Below are 12,248 nucleotides of genomic sequence, written 5' to 3' on the forward strand. Positions count from 1 at the left end.
GTTGGCCCCTGGATCTCCGACACGGGTGAACCGACCACTCACCGACTTTGCTGACCACATACTATGGTTAGAGGTAGAAGAAGAGAGGGAGAACAGGGCGCGCGCGCACACACAGCACAAGCACCAGCGTTGGCCGGAGCTCTGCAGAGAAGATGGCAAAACTGAACTCGCTCTCTTTACTGAGTTCTAGTGGGAAACTATATATACAACTCTACCCATCTAATCCTAGCACACAGACATGTCAGACTACCATGCTGCTATAGTGATTAGATATGACAGCAGGGCTGACTTTGACGTATGCCCCTGCTGTGGCTACAGTGCGGCAGGGAAACCTTTCGACGCCTGCCCCTGCTGCGGCTATAGTGCAGCAACAGGGAGCCCTTTCGACATCTGCCCCTGACCCTGCCACACGTTCACATAGTGGGAGAGCAACATATTACTTTATATCAACAATGTCTCTTTTTGACGGATGACGGCCAATAGATGTTTTTACATGGCCATAAAAATCAACAAAAAGGGATTTACCCTACCTGTTTGTACTTTCCCATTTGTACCGTGTAGAATCATATAATTACATAATAAGCATCGCACGTAGCGAGAGCAACTTTTTGTGAACGTGATTTCTCCGTCAAAATCGATGTTGAGAGAAAGCAGGCAAGCAAATATTGGCAAATTGACCAGAGCATTCAAAAAACATGCTTCGATTATTTTTCAAATATAAAATTCCGATCAACTAGGATCGGTCGTCCCAGTACCTTTCTCCTTGCTCATGGAGTCATTGTAATATCTTCTCTTTCTTTTTACTTTGAACTTCGCTTCATTGATTAAACAACGATATTACAATCAAATTGCAAATAAGGCTGCAAGAAACTAAGGGTCTTAACCCAAACAAAAGAAGCTAGAAAACAAGAAGCAGGTTGTCGCAGAGATGTGTTGCAAAATTCGTAGTTCTTTTTTGTATGGACCACCTGAAATGAGATGGTCATCTCCTCGACAGGGGTGGATCCAGCGGGGGGGGCTCAAGCCCCCCCTACCTATACCGGAATATTTAAGATCGGGCAGCAGTGTTGTTCAGCCCCTCTGAAATATTTCCTGGATCCGCCGCTGCTCCTCGACATCATCATGTATAGCCTTGATCTCCAAAAGTGCTTCCATCTTCTCTCTTCTCTTCTCTTTCTATTCTACTAATAGTATATAAGACTTTGTCTGATCCATGTATCTATCGAACGCGGTTAGCTTGGGTTAGGCTTCCATATATGTGCATGGTTTGGTTGTTGATCCGATCATCATGTAAAGTGAAGTAGTACGCATGAACAGCAACGACCCCGCAAGTGTTGGTGTGCATTGCTACGAACTCATCAAACTAGCTAGTAGAGATCACACACATCCTTGTGATCTGTAGGCGATACCGTGAGTCCACTCAATTTTTTTAGATTGCCTCAACCTTCGAGTGCACGACGTATGTCTGAACTCATGCACTAACACACACCGCACCCACACACACCTAGTGTACAAGTTAGATGTGCAACTTATATTTAGAGGTCTAAGATAACGGCCGAGAGATATTGACACTTGTGGCTCATCCATGCGAGGATATAGAATGATGTTTTTATTATATAGTGTCTACGTGTGTGTATATAATTGTGATAGAATAGCAACAACCACATGTGTATATGAATCCGGATGGATTGGGGGTGGAAACTTAGTTCAGTTTTCATCCTAATCCATTCTCACCCATGTAGATTGAGATAGATTTGAGTGTCCAAAACAAGTTCTCATTTTTGTTGTTGTTTTTCTATTACATTCATTAGTGACATAGTGAATCTATCACATAATTAAAGAATAACAGCTGTTTGGCTGATGGTTTTTACGTGCTGTTTTGTTGTGAGAAAAAAATATTGTACCATGGCTGATAAGTCGGGCTGATAAATTCAAGTGAACAGGGCAGATGCGGTCAATGCTGAAATTGTATTTGCTCTCTTATATATACCTAAGTTCCGGCTTCATTAGTTTTTTTTTAGCAAAAATTTATGGCTTCATTAGTGGACGCGAACAGCGGCACATGCGGTCCAATGCTGAAATTGTATTTTGTCTTTGTGGCCCAGCAGCGCCCGTCACATTGGAGTTACGGCTGCCGATTTTCCAAGTTTTGTGGATGGACGGACGGGACGCTGATTTTGTGGCCCAGTCATAATGAGCAGCCCACGAGAGAGAGATAAGCCCCAACTTTTGTTTCAACTTTGATTTCCCATTAGAAATAAATAATAATAATCAGAAATAAAAAAACTAAAATTACTGATCTTTCACATATAAAATGTGTTCCTATCATGTCTAACTTTTCCTTTTCTTAGGGCACAATCAATTATGCCTAATTAATTAACCATATAAAGTACGTAGTGGTGCCTCTCGGTAAACATATACATGCAGTATCTTTTTAGCAAGCGGTTGTTGTGGACAGCTTTTACCCTTTCTTTCTTTAACTCGATGGCGCCTCCGTCAAATAAACAAAGCGACTACATAAAAGTAAGCAATTTTAGGGAATGCGACGAACAGGTGTCAGTCAGGTGAGCAACGTACACATGTTTGTCAAATCTGAACCATAAACCTTCGCCCTGTTTGTTTCAGGGAATGCGACGAACAGGTGTCAGTGAGGTGAGCAACGTACCGTTGACTGGTTTGGTGTGAGAGAAAAATATTATTCGTTGGTTGATAAGTCATGGTTTATAAACCAAATACGACCAAACGAACAGGCTGCTTGCCTAGTTGTTCCTGGTCTTTGGTCCATATATGGATCCCCGACCGCCCTAGGAAATATGCAACACGAAAGAATACCAAACAAGTTTTCCAATGGAAGAGCATCGATTTTCCAGCAACGGAAGGCTGCCATCAAGTTTGGTAAAAAAAAGATTTTATTATTCCTTTGACGTTGTTACTTGTTAGGCATGCATGACATGACCCATGAGCTAGCGTCGTTGCCGTCGAAGTTGCACTAATGTGGAGCGAACTGAACTAACTGACCCTCGATCTCGGTTGGTCAGTTCTTTTAATCATCAAATGATCTATTCGTCTATCTTTTGCTCAAAATGTGTTATATCTGGATTGGATTCAATTCATTGCTCATATATATTTCAGCTACTTGTTCTTTTTATAACTGACATGCATGAACTAGTACTACTAGTCAAGGTCATTGTCTTGGTCTCCCCTGAATTTGGGAGACATGCATGATGCATCCAACGTCGCACGTACACGTACGTGGTCACCAATGGGCCAGCCAGACGATGACTACGTACAGCGATTCAGCAACCCGGCGTGCCTGACCTGCTGCTGCCATTAGACCATGGCTCATTTTTTTTCCTCTAAAAAATGGTGAACCGAGAAATGTTACGGTACGGTGCTATGCAACCTGCTGTGAACCTAAAACCTAATCAATGAGACGCATCAATTTCATCTACAAGACTACAGCATGTAGAGAGAGAGAGAGTTTTTCTTCTTATTAAGGCCGCAAGCTTCGGCCGATGCTCAGCGTGGCCACGATATTAAAATTAACCGTGGCCGTCTGATGCTGTTTTACGTCGTTGATTTTTTACCGCGTGTCCGGTCATTCCGTAATGCGATTCGTCGATCCGACTGTAGCTTCGTGCCTACTTGGTTGCCTATCGTTGGCCCGTTACCGCCGTCCTCGCCCCCTGGCCCTTTTGAGTCGCATTGGGCCGTCGGGTTGCGGCCTCCCCTCCCTCGCTACGGCTTTTCGTCTCCGCGTCTTTCTCGTGCGCTCCGTCCTGAGCTTTTTTTTAATAGATCATTATGAAGAGTGGGCTTCGATGATATACCATCTCGTAATTAGTTCTGGGCAAATTTTACCGAGAACCGAGAATCGAACCGAACTAACCGAGAACCGAACCTAACTAACCGAGAACCGAAATTTCGATTACCTATTCAGTTCTCAGTTCTTAGAAACCGAACTTTGTTCGGTTAAATCGGTTCCTCCCCTCCGTTAACCGAAATAACCGAAGAACCGAACTTTTTTCAGATGTCTCAGCTTGATGAGGACATTGACCAAGAGATCAGTAATTGGGTTGTGAACTTGTGATTTGTGAATGTGCTGATGTGTTGGTTGTGGTTATTTGGTTGTGACTTATTGATTTGCATATGTTGCCATGTCATTTATGCCTTGAAAACAGCCAAAATGCTGCTGAAATTTTCTACTGTAACCTGTTCAATAATTGGTCGGTTAGTTCGGTTGGAACCGAGAACTGAACCGAACTAACCGAAACCGAACTTGGTCGGTACCGAGTTTTTTGAAGAACCGATCGGTACCGAGTTTCCTGAGAACCGAACTTCTTCAAAAAACGAAGAACCGATCGGTTCGGTTCGGTAAAACTGAACGCCCAGGCCTACTCGTAATGGGGCTTCATTAGTTTGCCATTATGGAACACGATCTACCTGCTAGAATGCCATCCGATGCCTTTGGGATCCTTTTATTCCTCTTATGCCCCTGTCCCTTATCTTTTTCTTTGACAGAGCAGCTGCTGGGACGGAACGGAGGCACGCAAAACGGATTGAGCGTTGGCGCGCTCGTTCTTCTCCGACACCGAGCGAGCAAAAGGTCGCACCCATGGCGAGCCCCCACGGGCAGCTCCCCCATGCCCGCCCGCCTCCCCACGCCACGGCCGCCCACTCCCCCACGCCCGCCCGCCTCCCCACGCCACGGCCGCCCACTCCCCCACGCCCGCCCACGGCCCGCCCGCCAGGCGAGCCTTGCCTGCGTGGCCCGCTCGCCCGCCATGGCCGGCCCCAGCTCGCCATGGCGCAGCAGCAGCGCCTCCATGCTGGCCATGGAGCACAACACTGCAGCGACGTCCTCAAGGCCAGCCATGAAAACAGCAAGTACTCAATACCGCGAAGCCGAAGGATTTCAAACAATGAACTGCCTCTTGGTCATTGCAAGGACTGCAAGTGCCGGTTTCTCAAGGTCTTTACAACGAAGACGGAGAAGAACTACGACCGGCAGTTCTATGTTTGTCCAACTCGAACGGTGAGAACGGTTAGCTGTAAATTTCTATGTGATGTATTTTGTGTGATTTTTGACTTGATTGGTTTCTGTTTATTTGGCGACAGAGGGATGGTGTTGGTTGTCCATTTTGAGAGTGGGAAGAATGATATGAGCAATACTTGATTGATAATAAATTGGTGTCTCCAGATTATCAACCTGTTTTCGAGTCTACTAAGTTGCCGCAGCAAGTCCCAATTGTCGAAAACAAGCTGAACTGTGGAGAATCAAGCCAGAAAGAACAAGTTGAGCAGCTTAGGGAGATAGTAATGCTGCTGAAATATTTGCTTCTTGTTTGTGGATTTGTGTTAGTTAGCTTTGTGTATGCAATTGTCAAGAATAGGTGAATCTCATGTACTTGTTATCAAAATGTATCAGTTATGCCAATGGCTCAATGAAAATGACAATATCAGCAGTTCTATTTTCAGCTATGCTGTTCCTCTCAGCAGCAGCCTCAGCCTCAGCCTCACTAGACCTATCATGCTGATCATCATCAGTTCTCAAACCTAGAAGACGGAACAACTGATCCTCATCAATTATATCTAGCACACCCTCATCCTCTTCATCAACTGTATCAGCAATCTACAGTTTGTCCCAACCAACACCTTCATAACATTCTACAGCCTGTGAACTGCCAAGGACATCACATGCTTCCTGTTTTACAGGCTTATTATTGCTATCAATATCTCCAATTTCTTCTACTGCATCTACACTAACGTCGGGCTCCTCATCGAGCCTAGAGAAATTGGAAAAAAATTATAGTGTTAGAAATATTTTGGGTGAGGTCACTGTATTGGCTTCCCAAACTCAGTTAAAGGAATACAGATAATGAAATAAAAAGGAATCAATACAGGCTTACTTGTTAATTAGGGTTATTATTATTCTCTTCTTGCCACACAAGTGCTTAACCAAAACTTGCCTAGCTAGTTGTCCACCACCATTGCAACTGATCCAAGTATCCCATAGCAACAGCTACATATTCTGATATTCCACAAGAAACAGAGCACCAGACAAGTCTTCGGATCCATCACGGTTTTCCTTTTCCAAGAAAGTACGCAGGCATCAGGTTGTACACAGGGGGGACGGGATTACTGGCGATGGCACCGTAGCCGTAGGAGCGTGATTTCTTAATAAGCATGACAATTGACAACATGTCAACATGAGCTACCTAGCGTGGCCGTCCGTCCAAGTAGCATATGGTGGATGGACGAATTATGAGGCGGCGGAGCATGGTAGTTTAGTTCATTAGCTGGGTTAGGTTACGTTTCCTCGGCGTACGTACGCTAGCTTTCGTCGTTAGGCCGTAGGCATAGGGTGGATGGGGCAGCAGTTGTGTGCAGTTAAACGGCAGGAGCCAGGAGCATGCAGCAGCCAGCAAATGCGAACGATTCGTGAGGCGCTCACTTTCCTCCCTCCCCTCTGCGTACGCACGCACGCGCCTTGCTTTCACATTTTCCTTCTCAAAAAATACTCCACGTATATATGATGACAATGTATCGATCAGCTAGCTGTGAGCCTGTGACTGATCGACTGTGACGACGGAGCTGTGGAAGGTCATTGTCTCCCCTGAATCTGGGAGAGACACACCCTTTATTCGATCGATCGTGTTGGCGAGATGCATGTCACAACGCGAGCTGTGATTGTGAACCTGGTCGATCCATGGCCAACGACAGCACACACACCTATCTCTGCAGCATGCATACGTACGCAGAGACGACGCGCGCCTACATCTGTGGCCGCATCGCCGCATGCATGTGACGTCGGCGGCAGATAGATGACACGGTTCATCGGCAGCTTGTTGTCAAGCAAGTTGCCAATTGTCATGCTCATGCACGTTAGTTACGACTTACGAGCAGTACTGCAGGTGCAGGTGCAGCGATGCATACGGCGGGCAAGTCACCGAACCATGCATCTGACCCGGAAGAGGAGGAGCAGGGCAACAAGATAGGTCGAACGACCGCCCGGCCGAACACGCAACGACCTAGCGATCTCGATCGGCTCATGCATGACGACGGCAGCACAAGGACCACCAGTCCAGGTCCAGTCATCGACCAGACCAGTACTGAAGCAACACGCGAGAACACGTAGGCACCGTTCGTGTTCTCGATCGCTTCATCACCGGCGCGGCGCGCGTGGGGATTTCGTGGCCCATGCAGCATGCACGGCACGGCACGGCACGGCACGCATGCACGCACCAGGGACTGGGACCCCAGTGCTTCCCGTCGTGGGCATCGCAGATGGATGGCAATGGCATAGCTAGCCTGCGCGTTGGACGGGCGCGCCGGCGGTTGCTTTCGGAGCGTCGTGATCGACCGGATCCGTTGTTCACCTGCTCCGGAAGTCCGGCCGGATGCAGCTATACTGCACGTACGCTTAGCACTGTCGCTGCAGTGGAAACTTCTTCTACGGAGACACCTCAGCGAACGAACAATGTTTTTCTCTCACAACAAATCCGCTTAAGCAACAGTATAAGCTAAATTTCAGCGAAACGAACAGGGCAGGTGACCTTCGTTCCAGCATCAGTAGTTGTATAGTAGTTATCAGTTGCCATCACAACTGCATGAGAACAGTGGCCGCGCGCCTTTGTATGGGTCGTTTGCATGGTCACCGGCCACCGCTACATCTGTTTTTACAGGCGATCAAACACCGTAGCTTTGTAGGTGTCAACTGTCAAAGCATCGATTGGTGCACGATTACTGTATCCGCCCATATATTTAAGCAAGCACTCATTTTTCATGTCACCGTATCCAATTCACCTGCACACCTGCTTGGCTGCTTATGCCCATCTAGTCTAGATAAGGCAACCGATCCACATAAATGAGTAGCCTGCAAGTCTGCATAAACTCATCAATCAGGCATTATGGCAGCTCGATCATCTGCAGGGACGTTTGTTCGTAATGCGATGGCTCTACGAACTTAATAATTCTAAACCATACTCTGTTGCATACTTGTGCCAGATTGTTTTTACTAGTGCCAAATTGAGTATTTACTAGTGCCAAATTGTTTTTTTAACATAAGTGGCAGGAGTGCTGCCTTTTCATTCAATAGGAAGCATTGTCTCAATATTAACAGGGAAAAGAAAAGAAACGAAGGAAAAAAAACTATATGATCTAGTGAAGGCTAGTGCTAAATATGATACTCCCTTTCCTTTTTGCGGTTTTTTCTTGTTTAAACTACTTCTTTTGTTTTTGCGACTTTAGGTTCAACAGAAATATGGTGCTTTTGTGGAGACACGATCGTACCTTCCAAGTGTAGGGACAAAGCATCTTCAGGTTATTAGTTGAAAAAGATGATAGCAAAGTGAGCAGCACACTCACTCACTCCACAGTGCTCCCACTCCACCTTTTTCCAAGCTGACTCCAAGGTTAGGGAGCTTTCTCCGTTGCAAAACTCATTGGTTCGAAATGCCACCGCAGAAAGCAAAGCTCTATTCTTTTCACCTCTGAGCTTTTTCTTTTCATAAACAACTGATGGTGCACACTGCATACTGGACCATACTTCAGCTCATAATTACGAGGGCCATATTTGGAACATGGTAATTTTTTCCTTCTTCGTGTGTTTTTTTTAATGAAATTAAACTAATTTCTATAAAATTTCTGCATAATTCCTGTAAAATTCATGCGTTCTAGACAGGCCATAGATGATGGTAGCTTCCAAGAAATTCATCCCCGGAATGAAGAATGCAAAGGAAAGGAACAAAGGAAACTGAGAGCATGCAGAGGACCCAAGGAAAGGTAAGGAAGGTAAAGGAAAGAAGAGGAGGAAAAAGATGGTGAAAGAAAAGCAAGGGTTGGCGAACAAGCAAGTCGGAAGCAGAGGAACTCTCACCAATTTGTGAAATGGATTTTTATCGAGTTGTATTGGAAAATTTATAGCGTGTTTAGTTTGGAGACCCAAGTCATGCAGCATGGAATGGTCTAGCATGGACTCATCCGATGGTTTCTCGTGGAACCACATGGTCCGTCTACACAGAATGGCTTCGTGACGGATGATTCGATGACATGATACAAACCAAACGCCTAGGCTACCTTCGGTACCAAGATCGGATGATTCTGCATGGCCTCGTGACGCATACCAAACGCGTGGCATGTCCTTTGGCAAAATCCTGCATCTGCCACTACAAGCACAAGCACCCATCAGCAATACACAAAATTCATCCACCCAACACATAAGTCTCCACCCTTACGCAATAACAATTGGGCCTTTATAACAATCGTGTCAAAAGGCGTGGAAATGCTCTAAGAGTGCGAAAATGGTGGCCGAAGTTGGTCAGGCAAGGCCCCACCCACACCCAAAAGAGGGTAGGTGGCAGGTGGACATGATCCAAAAATGTAGGGAAAGCACCACCTCGTGACCAGAGATGGTTGAGACCAGTCCGGCCGACAAACACGTAGCGAACGAATCGAGAATGGTTGGCTAACCGAACACATGTCTAGCAAACACACACCCACACACACACAGCTATAATTTTTTTACTTAATATCTATATTTTAACAATTTGTGTATGATTAAGATTCTTGTCATATTATTCGTGTCTTCTAGACAACAAATTACGCAACATATAATTATAATAAAATATTTTAATTTATCTAACCTTGCTTGCCTAACATATTAGGACACATTTAATAAAACTTTAGGTTTTACTATAAATGTATACTTACATTTTACTATATTTTACATTTTACTGAATACATATTCAACTGCTGGAAGCATTTTTAGAGGTGGTCAGAATGGATTCTCATAGGCAGGCACGGCATCCACCTCTAGCAGATGTTCATGGTTAATCGACCATTTTCGGAGGCAGCCATCGTGGCCACCTCTGCTTCTTAGCATTAATAGAGGCTTGCGCTTTAGGGAATTAGGGTGTCTACCTCTGTTAATGATTAACATAGGCAGGCCATTTCTCTCTTGGGCGCCTCTGCGAATAATAAAGTTGGCATCCATTTATGCTTGCCTCTATTAATCAAGACGCTTGTGTCTTCCAAAATTTCTTTTGTGATAATGTAATTGGTTCCTCTGTGTATAATTTTTGGCTCCGCACCCTGATATTAGTAGTGGTCGACCAACATCAGCATGCATGCGCGCACCGCTGAGCACCAAGACAACGCAGTTCGGCGAGACATCTTCCCTTCACTGTAGAGCACGGATGCACGGTAGTGTTGTGTACTGATGCAGGCAAGTCTTTGTAATCGATCGAGCACGGGTTTATTTCTTTTTTCCAAGAACGTACGCAGGCATCAGGTTTTACACGGGAACGGGATTGGCGATGGCTGGCACCGTTGCCGTATAGGCGCGTGATTTCTTAAGCATGACAACATGTCAACATGGGCTGCAATAAGGCAGTTAGCTCATTAGCTGGGTTAGGTGTTAGGTTTCCTGTGCTCTGCGTACGTACGCGTCCCTGGCCTAGCTATCCCTTTCGTCGTTAGGCAATATAGGCATATATGGATGGCCGGCCGGATGGGGCAGTTGCGTGCGTCTTGCGTGTATAGTGTTTAAACGGCAGAGGCAGGAGCATGCAGCAAATGCGAACGATTCGTGAGGCGCTCACTTTCCTCCTTCCCCTCTGCGTTCGCACGCGTCTACTAGCTTTTACAATGTCTTTCTCACAAAAAAAAAAGAACTCCACTCCACGTATCATGGATCGATCAGCGAGCTGGTGAGCCTGTGACTGACTGTGAAGGTCACTGTCTCCCCTGAATCTGGGAGACACACTTACCAGGATGCATGGACCAGTACTGTACTGGAGCAACACGCGAGCGTAGGTACTGTCCGCGTGTCTCCTCGATCGCTTCACCGGCTGCCTTGGGGACTTCGTGGTTGACGCTGTGATGCAGCACGCACGGCACGCACGCACCTGGGAAGCAACAGAGGTGGGAGGGAGACGGGAGCAAACAAAATCCCCCCGTGCGTCGTGGACTCGTGGGCATCGCACGCAGATGGAGATGGCCACAGCTTAGCTAGCCCGCGCATTGGACGAACTGGGGCGCCGGCGGTTGCTTTCGGGGCGTCGTGATCGGCCGGATCCGTTGGCCATCCGCTCCCGTTTCGTCCGCGGACAATTCATCAAACAGCTAACGCACACATGCCAGCTCCGGAGGTCCGGATGCAGCTATACTGACGTACATTGTCGCTGCAGTGGTAACTTCTCCTGCAGAGGCATTGTCTGCCTTTCTTGCGATTCGTTCCAGAATTCAGGTCCGTTGGCCTTCGTTCCGCCAAGTGATGTGGTCGGTCCGGCCCAAACGAATCAATCGATCGAAAGGGTGTGTATAGTATAAAAAATAGTTGCCACTTGCCATCACAGCTGCATGAGAACAGCGGCATTCTTTGTAGGGGTCGTTGCATGGTGACCGCGACATCTGTCTTTACAGGCGATCAAACACCTCCGTGCCTTTGTAGGTGTACACGTCAAAGCATCGATAATTACGGGATTATTGTATCCTCCGCCCATATTATATTTCGAGTATATTTAAACAAGCAATCATTTTTCATGTCACCGCATCCAGTCCACCTGCGGACCTGCCTCTACGCCCATCTTACCTACAGAGGCAACCGCATGCACATAAGTGAGTAGCCTGCAAGTCTGCATAAACTCATCAATCAGGCATGGCTGCTTGTAGATCGATCATCTGCAGGGACGTTTGTTCGCAAAGCGATGGCTCGACGAGCGTAGTAATCTAAACCATATTTATTAGTGCTAATTTAACATAACTGGCGGCAGGGTGTGCTGCCTTTTCATTCAGTAGGAAGCATAGCCTGAATATTTACAGGGAAAAGTAAAGAAACAAAGAAAGAAAGAAATATATGATCTACTCAAGACTAGTGCTAAATATGATACTCTCCCTTTCCTTTTTCCGACTTGTTTTGTTTAACCGACTTCATTTTCTTTTGCGACTTTAGGTTCAACAGAAATATGATGCTTTTGTGGAGACACGATCAAATCGTACCTTCCAAGTGTAGGGAAAAAAGCATCTTCAGGTTAGTGGGAAAAGATGATAGCAAAGTGAGCAGTGAGCAGCACACTCACTCCAGTGTTCCCACTATATCATCTTTTTTTTTTCAAGATACATCCAAGGTTATGGAGTTTTATCTTTAAGATATTTATCTGTATGGCCTCAGAAAAAATATGTCTTCAATCCATAGTTTTTTTTTTAACTTACTTTGAGGCCAAAAACGAAAATTTCTTCCATGGCCT

The sequence above is a fragment of the Miscanthus floridulus genome, chromosome 11 (genome assembly GCF_019320115.1).
Source record: "Miscanthus floridulus cultivar M001 chromosome 11, ASM1932011v1, whole genome shotgun sequence".
Classification (NCBI taxonomy): Eukaryota; Viridiplantae; Streptophyta; class Magnoliopsida; order Poales; family Poaceae; genus Miscanthus; species Miscanthus floridulus.